Source organism: Ovis canadensis, chromosome 1, assembly GCF_042477335.2.
Source record: "Ovis canadensis isolate MfBH-ARS-UI-01 breed Bighorn chromosome 1, ARS-UI_OviCan_v2, whole genome shotgun sequence".
NCBI classification, from domain to species: Eukaryota; Metazoa; Chordata; class Mammalia; order Artiodactyla; family Bovidae; genus Ovis; species Ovis canadensis.
In genome coordinates this window covers 264,372,941-264,383,400 of record NC_091245.1, presented here as the reverse complement: position 1 = coordinate 264,383,400, position 10,460 = coordinate 264,372,941, and the positions used below count along the sequence as shown (strand labels likewise).

At 46.9% G+C, this 10,460-nt stretch overlaps 1 pseudogene; it reads left to right on the top strand.

The window, feature by feature from the left end:
* Positions 1 to 232: 232 nt before the first annotated feature.
* Positions 233 to 1,221, top strand: LOC138444625 (IQ domain-containing protein F1 pseudogene; annotated as a pseudogene).
* Positions 1,222 to 10,460: the final 9,239 nt, after the last annotated feature.

The window sequence follows — 10,460 nt, the reverse complement described above, 5'->3', positions numbered from 1 at the left end:
ATCTTTTTTAAAAAAATTTGGGACTGGGCCAGAGGACGCGAAGGTGCGAGAGGCTGCGCAGCGAACATTAGCGGCCCGGATGACAGGGCGCGGAACCTCCCGGCTCCCGACACCCAGACGGCTTGTGGCGCCAGAGGGCTCTTGAAGGGACGCAGCAAGGCCGCAGCGCGAAGTCTCTTACAGTCCGTTTAAAAGGATGGCCACGTTTGTCAAATTGTAATAGAAAACATTGATGAAACCGTATTACTACATGAAGCAAGGCAGGAAGAGGAGAACGAAAAACCTGAATCACCTCCAGAACAGCCTCCGCCCCGGACAAAAAAGCCAAAACCACCCGAAAAGGTGGTTATAAGCAATGAGCTGCAAGCAATAAAAATCCAGGCCTGGTGGCGGGGCACCCTGGTACGCAGGACGCTACTGCATGCGGCTCTCAGAGCATGTGTTATTCAATACTGGGGGAAACAGAAGCTGGCAGAGCTGCTGGAGAAGAAACGACGGGCTATGCTGCAGTATTATGCTCGGGAAAAATGGGCAGTGGTCAGGCTACAGCCCTGGGTTCGCATGTGGGGCGTCCGGGTTTGTTACTGCCGTTTGCTCCATGCTGTCCGCATCATCCAAGTCTACTGGCGCTGGCATAATTGCCATACCCGTGGCATTTTTAGGGGCAGCTATGAACTCACAGCAAGCCAGCTAGGACTTGAGCTTGAGATCTTTCTGGGATCACACATCTGTCGGATTACAGACTGGATCCCCTTCCCATAAAGAACTGATCAGAAGACTGAACCTGATAATGACGATCTAGAGAAAGAGAGGAAAAGGAAGTTGCTTCTTGCAAAACAATGTCAGATAGCAAGGATGAAGGCGGCTGGGAAGATACAGGCCTGGTGGCGTGGAACCCTGGTATGTAGGACCCTGCCGGCAGCCGCCGTCAGGGCCTGGATGATTCAGTGCTGGTGGAGAACAGTCCTGTGGAGGAAGTTGTATAAGCGACGGCAGAACTCACTGAAGATCTATATAATCCAGGAGCAGGCAGCAGTCAAGCTCCAGTCCTGGGTTCGCATGTGGCAGTGCCATCAACGTTACTGCCAAGTGTGCAACGCTGTATGCATACTACAAGCTCCAAAGAGCTGTTTCACCTTTCAGACCAGTGATGTTTCACAGGCACAATACAGGGGTGCTTTCAACCAGCCAGAGTTCCATATTGAAATCCTATCAATCTAAGAGAATACTATAAGGTGGAGAACTGGCTCCACCACCCCAATAAATGTCTGACCAGGTTTTGTGTGTTTCAGTGACTCTCTCAGGATGGGGACCCCAAAGATTCAGGCCCTGCCCCTCTTCTACTCAGAGAATACTTCAATATAGGTATCTCTCCCTCCTACCCCCACTCCCGCCCCTCAGTGCCTGTGGCCCCTATTTGGACCCACAGTAGCCATGTGCCGCTCTATCCAAATCAGCAACTGCTGCCTGAGGGTGACCTCATATATGCAGAGCCAGCTGTCCCATTCCACATCTCCATCATCAGCCTTGTCTCCTAAACTCGCAATTGGGAGGCATTGGGCTTCGTATTTCTGAAGACTCTGGGTACCTGCTCATATGAGAGTGAAGACATGCTACATACTCTCAGCCTGCCACTAGGACCCAGCGAGGATTGCACACATTGGCTTTGTGTTTAGCTAGCCCCAGACAGAAGTCAGCCACTTGACTGGTTCTCCTGGGAACAGAGCAGCCCAAAGAAACCACAGGAGGTTGGCCTGAGTGATGACTGACACAGGTTTTGCAAGCTTCATGCTAATTTAGATTCAATTTTCTTTTTTAAAATTAATTTATTTGGCTGTGTTGGGTCTTAGTTGCAGCACATTATGGGGTCTTTGTTGTATCTGGATGCTGTTTTCTTCGGGAAATAGCAGATACCATGATCTTAAGGAACCTCAGTACTGCCTCTACCCTCCCCCATCATTGCAAGATTCTCAAGGGTGCTAAACACAAATAAGGCTCCCACTGATATCAAACACCTCCACTCTATGTATGACACCATTCTTAGTGATGTCCACATTGACTGCATGATGCCCCCATGCTTCTTGCCTCTCACCCCCTGTGATTTTGACTTCCACCCTAGCTTAGTCATTCACTCCTGTGATTGCACTAAAGACCATTGTTTCTGAGGCTGTCTATGGGGAAGGACCATTTGTTTAAATGTTCAATCCATCATAGGCCAATTATTTTGTAAAACAATCAAATTTTGATGAAAATAAATGGAAAAGCATATAGAAAAAAAATTTTGATTGCATTCTGAATGTGAGGAAGTGTTGCAAAAACTATCTTAAAATTAACTGAGGAAAACACAATGTCCAGATGAAGGGAAGTAAGTCAGAGCGTTTTGGATTGTACACTACCATTTGGAAAGATTTTTGGAGGATGTGCTCCAATATACATTAATTTATGTATATGTTTATCTATTAATATACATGTTAACTAAATTGTAATATGTTACTTTTATGTATAGTCATTATTACCCATCACATATATATACACATACATGTATATCTAATTATACACATGCAAGTATAATACATTTTACATTTGTGCATATAAAATATGTAAAATACATATATAAAATATATTGTTATAGTTACATGCACATAATAGATATATCTATCTGATATAAGGAAATCAAACCAGTCAATCCTAAAGGAAATCAACGCTGAATATTCATTGAAAGGACTGATGCAGAAGCTGAAGCTCCAATACTTTGGCCACCAGATGAGAAGAGCCAAGTCATTGGAAAAGACCCTGATGCTGGGAAAGATTGAAGACAGGAGGAGAAGGGGACGACAGAGGATGAGGTAGCGTGATGGCATCACCGACTCCATGGGCATGAGTTTGAGCAAATTCCGGGAGACAGTGAAGGACAGGGGAACCTGATATGCTGCAGTCCATGGGGTTGCAGAGGGCCAGACAGGACTCAGCAACTGAACAACAACAATGAGCACAGCGCTTGATGGAAGAGCACACACTGGGCTTGCCGGAGACCCAGGCACTCCTGAACTTTCATCCACTCTTCAGGATGTACTGTGTGGGTGCTCTGAGAAAGAGCTCCTCCTTCCTGAGTCTACCTGGCTTCCTCTTTATTCCATCGCCAGCACTGGCCAGTGGCCAGCTTTGGTGGCCATTTATTGTTCCAGGAGGAGGAAGACTTCAGCAGTTTATAAGCGCTTCTCACCATGACAGGGAGCAGAGAACCACTGGGGTTTTTGGAAATGGGGATGCTGGGTAGTCAGCAGGTGCCTTCCTCAGCCAAATGATTTGCTCCAATTTGCCAGCTTCCTCGCTAGCATCCAAATTATGGTCCTCAGCAAAGCCACAAATGATCACATGTCATGGACAGTGAGGATTGGGAAGAATAGGAAACATCATTCTTGACTGTTGAAGAGCATGTGTGATCCCTGCTATTTTTTCTCAGTTACTTGGGATCGTGGGGACTTCCTCAACCTCCCTGAGAGGTAGTCACCCTGTAGCAGAGTCTTAAGGCATCATGGGGCTTCCTAGGTGATGCAGGGGTAACGAATCTGCCTTCCATTGCAGGAGATGTGGGCTTGATCCCTGGGTCAGGAAGATCCCCTGGAAAAAGAGTTACAGTCCATGGGGTTGCAAAGAGTCAGACACAACTGAGCAACTGAACACACACACAAGAAATCTTAAGTATTATCTCATTACCCATCTCATTTGATGGAAGAGGAATTTGGATTTGAAGCTTGTCATAGTGGACTGTTGCCAACCAGGCTCCTCTGTCCATGGAATTCTACAGCCAAGACTACTGGAGTGGGTAGCAATTCCCTTCCCCAGGGGGTCTTCCTGACTCAGGGATCGAACTCAGGTCCTGCACTGCAGGCAGATTCTTTATCATCTGAGCCACCAGGGAAACTCCAGTGAGTTAGTAGGAGAAACCAACCTCACGATTCACTCATCCTCTGTTTCCTTATCTGCACGATGGCACAATGGGAAGAAAATTAGAGGTACTTTGCATGACACATCAGAATTAATAAACCAATAAATCTATGGAGAGATGATCCCTCCTAAACCAGGACTAGAATCCAGAATTCCTGAGTAAGTCATGATCCTGGTGCTTCCTAGAAGCTGAAGCTGGGGCATTGCCCATCTGTCCAAGGCTATCAGCTTGACCAGAGGTCTGGGAAATGCTGTTCGCAGTTTGTAATAACATATGGCACTATCTTTCTAAAAATCACATTTTCCCATTTGGTTTCTATCTGTACAGTCATTTGTAAGAGCCCTGAATTCAGAGGCAATAATGCCCTGTGTGAGTTATGTAAGTCAGTACAAAAATTTCCTATCAGTGAGATAGGAACGAAAAGTCTCTGTGTAATAAACAAAAAGTATTGTGTATAATTTCCCACTGGTCTTTTTTGTTAATTGGGCTCTTACTGTTGAAGCCTTTAATGTAGAGAACAAATGAATAACTGACTTTTATGCACAGCCTCCTTTCATTATGTTCAAGGGTTCAAAATTGAAAATGAACTATTTTTAGATCTTACATGATGATATAAAAGATTGTTTATTGCTGGTAATGCAGGAAGCAAATTGCATTTCTACTTGCCTGGTTTTTCTGTGGAGGCTTGAACGAGCTCCCGTTCTTGCTGATTCATTAATTATGGTCCCAAATGACTCAAGTAAAGTCTGATGATTTTTAAACATGGAAAATTGTTCTCAAACGTTTCTAGTACAATTCAAGTTCAGGTCCTGCTTTGGCCAATCAGGACGATGGTTCTTAGAAAAATTAAAATGTTTGTACGTGAGCCCTGTCTGGGAAGAGGAACATGGGATATCATGTCAAAAGGAAGGGGTAAGTCATCATGATGGTTTTTGCCCCAAAGGCTGGTGCTTTGCATCCTCTTTCCCTCCTCCTTCTCCTTCAAGTCCCAACTTCCTCTTCAACTTTTTTTTCTCTCTCTTTCCTTCTAATTCATGCTCCAATATTACAACTCTCTTTTTTAAAAATGTGGCCAATGTCATGGAATGTCACCCAGTGGTTCTTGAACTTCTGGTATCTGATGTGAATGAAATAGAAATAGCATCCAGAAAACAACCATGAAGTTGTGTGTGAATGCTAAGTTGCTTCAGTCTTGTCCAACTCTTTGTAACCCTATGGACCATAGCCTGCCAGGCTCCTCTGTCCACAGGATTCTCCAGGCAAGAATACTGGAGACGGTTGCCATCTTCCTCTCCAGAGGATCTTTCTGAACCAGGGATCGAATCCATGTCTCCTGCATTTCCCATATTGCAGGCAGATTCTTTACCACTGAGCCACAGGGGAAGCCCATGAACTCATCAACCTCTTACAGTAAATTTTATTTAATTTATCACAATAGCTTCTACACATTATACATTTAAAAAACATTATGGATAAACATGCAAAGAATTATTTTTCCACTTGTGGGCTAAGGACATCTCACAATACAGCTGTAGTTGCCCACAGATTGAGAACCAGTGAAGTCATGGTACTTGAATTTCCCTTTATTTATCCATTAACTGTTTCAGTTCTGTTCAGTTCAGTTCAGTGGCTCAGTCGTGTCCAATTCTTTGCGACCCCATGAACCACAGCATGCCAGGCCTCCCTGTCCATCACCAAATCCTGGAGTCCACCCAAACCCATGTCCATTGAGTTAGTGATGCCATCCAACCATCTCATCATCTGTTGTCCCCTTCTTCTCCTGCCCTCAATCTTTCCCAGCATCAGGGTCTTTTCTAGTGAGTCAGCTCTTCGCATCAGGTGACCAGAGTATTGGAGTTTCAGCTTCAGCAGCAGTCCTTCCAATGAATATTCAGGACTGATCTTCTTTAGGATTGACTGGTTGGATTTCCTTGCAGTCCAAGGGACTCTCAAGAGTCTCCTCTAACACCACAGTTCAAAAGCATCAATTCTTCAGCGCTCAGCTTTCTTTATAGTCCAACTCTCACGTCCATACATGACCACTGGAAAAATTATAGCCTTGACTCGATGGACCTTTGTTGACAAACTAATGTCTCTGCTTTTTAATATGCTGTCTACTTGCTGCCAGTGATGTGCTGGGCACTGTGGGCAAACATATACAGGAAGTAATTCTTGCCTTTGGGAGGACACATGTGGGTCAATGAGAGGCTGCGTGGGGCAGGGCCTGTGCTGGTATCCTTTTCCCAGCGCTTAGTAGCTTTGTGACTCTGGGCAAGTTGGTTCACCTCTTTGTATGCCAGTTTTCTCACCCATGAAGTAGAGATAAGATTAGTAGCCTCCTTCACTGGACTGTGAGGCTCTCCTGGTGGCTCAGATGGTAAAGAATCTGCCTGCAATGCAGGAGACCTGGGTTTAATCCCTGGGTTGAGAAGATCCCCTGGAGAAGGGAATGGCTACCCACTCTGGTATTCTTGCCTAGAGAATGCCATGGATAGAGGAGCCTGGCAAGTTACAGTCCATGGGGTCACAAAGAGCTGGACACGACTGAGTGACAAACACTTTCACCTTCATTGGATTGTGGCAGGAATTAAATGAGTGACAGCTCATGAAGAGTTGTGAGGTGACTGGTGCATAAGTGCTAAGTGATGCCATTATATTTGTACATAGGTGTGGCCATGGGTCCAGCCACTGCCCCCCACCCCAGCTCCCCCAGCCTGAGCGGGGGATACCAGGATCTCACTGTCAGAACTATGCTAGCTCTTAGCCTTCTTAGCAGGATGTGTCCCTCCAGGTCTTCTGGAAAGCAGGTGCCAAGGTGGAATAGGAAGTCCAAAGATTTGCTGGGAAGTCAAGGAGGAGCAGGGTGGAGGGGGGAAGCCTCAGATTGTGATGCTGAGCGACACTTGTAAAGCCAAGGAAGGAGCAAAGAGGAAGGGTGGGAAGAGCCTCAGATTGCCCTGCCCCGCTGAGAAAGCTCAGTGTTGCTGGAGTAGCCCTGGCGAGCTTGGCATCAGGTAATGGCTGAGGTGGTCCTGAAGGTGATGCAGCTGGAGGTCAGCTGCTCCCAGCTCCTCGTGGGAGGTTCTTCCGGCAGGAAGGTCTGAGCAGCACATCTCCAAGGTGGCTCCCAGGACCTTCGGCCTTCCCTTGAGTCTCCAGGAACTTTCCTAGAAAGTCTTAGGGTATGTGGCGGTGAGGGGAGGAAAGTCTGCCCAAGGCTCCTGTCCCAGCCCCATCCCCTTCAGCTCTCTGTTGCCTGGGGGAGTGGGGATGCCTCTGCCCAGGAGCTGGCTTTTCACTGTCTCAGCCACATGGGCACCTGCTCTGGTCCTGGGCCTCCAGGGCGCTCCTGGCACCCAAAGTCTCCATGAACAAGTGTCTCGTGGGCACAGCTCTCTCAGCTCTAGTCTAGCCCCTCTGCTCAAGCCCAGTCCTTCATATGGTGCAGGAATGGCCACTACCCCCATAGCCTCCTCCTCTCCATCCCATCTCCTCTCTCCTCCAGATGCCCCCTGGGAAAGCAGGTGAGCAGGCCCACTTGCTCTCTGCTTCTCTACACAACCCCTGAGCCCTATATGCCAGCTCAGCAGTGCTCATGGGTCACCAGCTCTCAGGCAGTCACCTGGTGGGGCTCAGTGAAGGTGCCCCAACCATCGAGGAGCCCCAGAGTTCCGGGGAAAGCTTCCCTGCCAAGGGACCCCTTCCCGAAGGACAGGCAGCAGACGGAGGCAGGTGACTCCAGGAGATGACCTGCAGGGGCCACGGATGAAACCTCTTCTGTCCCTTTACTTCTGTGGAGCATGTGGCCATCCCAGCCTTGGTTTCTAGGGAACAGAGAAGGCATTGCTACAGCGAGAAGGAAGCCACTAGTTGAGATTCTCCTGGACAAAGGCTTGCAACTCAAAGAACAAAAAGGCCATTTTTGATGCACATTTTCTTTGGTTTCTCTGAGGCAGGTGTTGGCACTACCTGGTGGGAACAGACAACACAGCCCAGTAGGTGTTTTTCTAGCTGTTGCTAGGAGCTCAGTGGTCCTCAGGCTTTGGGTGCCTGGAGGGCTTGCTAAAAACTCAGGTAGTTTGGCCACCTTCCAGACTTCCTCAGGCAGTGGGTGTGGGGTGGGAACCAGCAATGGCCTTCTTAAATTCCCAAGTGAGGCTGCAACTGCTGCTCCAGGGACTAGACTTTGAGAAGCACCGTGTACACCGTATCCCAGTCTTTCTACATCCTGACTCTCCGAAAATACTGCTTCCCTGATGACACCAAAATGTTACTACTTCTTTGGCGAGGGCTGGCGGTTACCAATTTATGATGAGCTTCTTGGACTATTTCATGAAGACACCCTCTTTTTTTACCCAACTATCTTGGGGCTTCCCTTGTAACTCAGTCAGTAAAGAATCTGCCTGCAATGCAGGAGATCTGGGTTTGATTCCTGCGTCAGGAAGATCCCCTGGAGAAAGAAATGGCAACCCACTCCAGTATTCTTGCCTGGGAAATCTCATGGACAGAGGAGCCTGGCGGGCTACAGTCCATGAGGTCACAAGAGTCAGACACACCTTAGCAACTAAACCACCACCATTCCTTTCTTGGTCAGTGTAGGCAACTTAATGTTCTTATGTTAGAACATAACAGTGAAGGTCTTTATTCTCTCTCTTTTTTAAAAAAATTAATTCTTCTTGGAGTATAGTTGCTTTACAATGCTGTGTTAGTTTCTGTTGTAGAGAAAAATGAATCAGCTATTCATATACACATGTCTCCTCATTCTTTGGATTTCTTTCCCATCACAAAGCACTGAGTAGAGTTCCCTGTGCTACACGTAGGTTCACATTAGTTATCTGTTTTATACTTAGCAGTGTATATATGTCAATTGCAGTGTATATATGTCAATTGCAGTGTATATATGTCAATAGTAGTACTGTATATGTCAATCCCAATCTTCCAGTCTCTCCCACGCCGACTTTCCCCCCTTGATGCCCATACATTTATGCTCTACATCTGTGTCTCTATTTCTGTTTTGCAGGTAAGGTTATTTATACCACTTATTTCCCATTTTGTCAAATTTTATGTGCTTCTTTGTATTTGCCTCTGGATTCAAGGTGCTGGCTGATTGATTCGAAGTGATCAAGCCTTCCCAGTCCCCCATGTTTGGAGTCCCCAGTTGCACTCCTTTTCCTTTAAACGGCCAAGTCCATCAATTTGCTGGTCAAGACACAGGAAATGAGATGGTCAAGTTGACTCTGTGTTGGATAAGACTTAAAGTTTCATTTATCTGGTCCAGGAGTCCATTGTATATCTGCCAAGGTGCAGGCAAAGTTCCATTCTCACCTTTTCACAGCCCCAGTCCTGCCACCCCTTTCTAGAAGGCACAGCTCCTAATTTGAAGGGTCAGAGTTGCGGTCAGAGTACTATTCTTTGGTTAAATCCTTCAAGTGCAAAGAACACCCTCTCAGTGTCTGAGCAGTGAGCTTTTTGGATATCAAAACACCTCAGTCCCCCCAAACAGCAATAAGATTCTTTCTTTTGTTTCTAATGAGAAAGTGAAGTTATTTCTGGAACTGAATGGAAGGTTTCATTCAAAACTGCTGCTGAGTTGACATCATGAAAGATTGACCATCCACTCCATAACCTTCTGTTCTCCCATACAGCCTAGAACTTCCTGTGGCGATGGAGATACATTTCAGAAGCGACGTGAGGGATGGGAATCGTTCAGCCTTATTCAGAGCCTTTTCTGTGCCACGTTTTTTGGTTTCCAAATAAGAGGAAGTCAAGCAGAATAGGGCTTCCAGGTGTGCCCTGCATTTCAGAAAGCTGCCAGCAGGTGGGAGAGGAGCCGTGTGGCTCCGGGCGGAGTTGAGGACTGCAGACAGCTCTGAGCAGAGCGTCAGGCTGCTCTCGGCCAAACAAACCGCTTTAGGACGCAGTGAGCTATCGCAACACGTAAGTGCAGCGTGCTGACTTCACGGTGGGCTCTCCCACCCTGCAACCTCGCACCCTGCCTGCTGGGCGCCTGAAGCCATCTTGTGGCTCTGACTGCCGGCCTCTGACCATCGGCATCGCGGGAACATCCATCCATCCGTAGGCAGGTCCATTGGCTGTCTCCCTGAGCCTCTCCTTCTGCCACCCCACCTGTTTTTTTTCCAAAACAGTTTCTCTTTTTGCTCACCCCACTTCTGTCCATATTCCATCCTACTTCTGCCTTCATTAAAATTTAAACACCAAATATATGTAAAATAGTACACCTGCCTTCAGGAGGTGAAATGGCTAATTTTTTCTTTGTACCTGCTTGTGCTCAGATAGAATGGTTATGAAAGGACTCTGAGCCAGACCAAAGACATCAGATAAATGCCAGCATAAGCAATTAAAATGCACCGAGTCGGAGAGGTACCCAGCGGCGCTGCCCTAGTTAGGGGTCTATCTGGGGCTCAATTATAAAGACCCTTTATGAGAGGCTGGTCATCGTTACTCATTCTGGGCTGCAATAATTGGGCACAGTTTCACATCCTTAGAATTT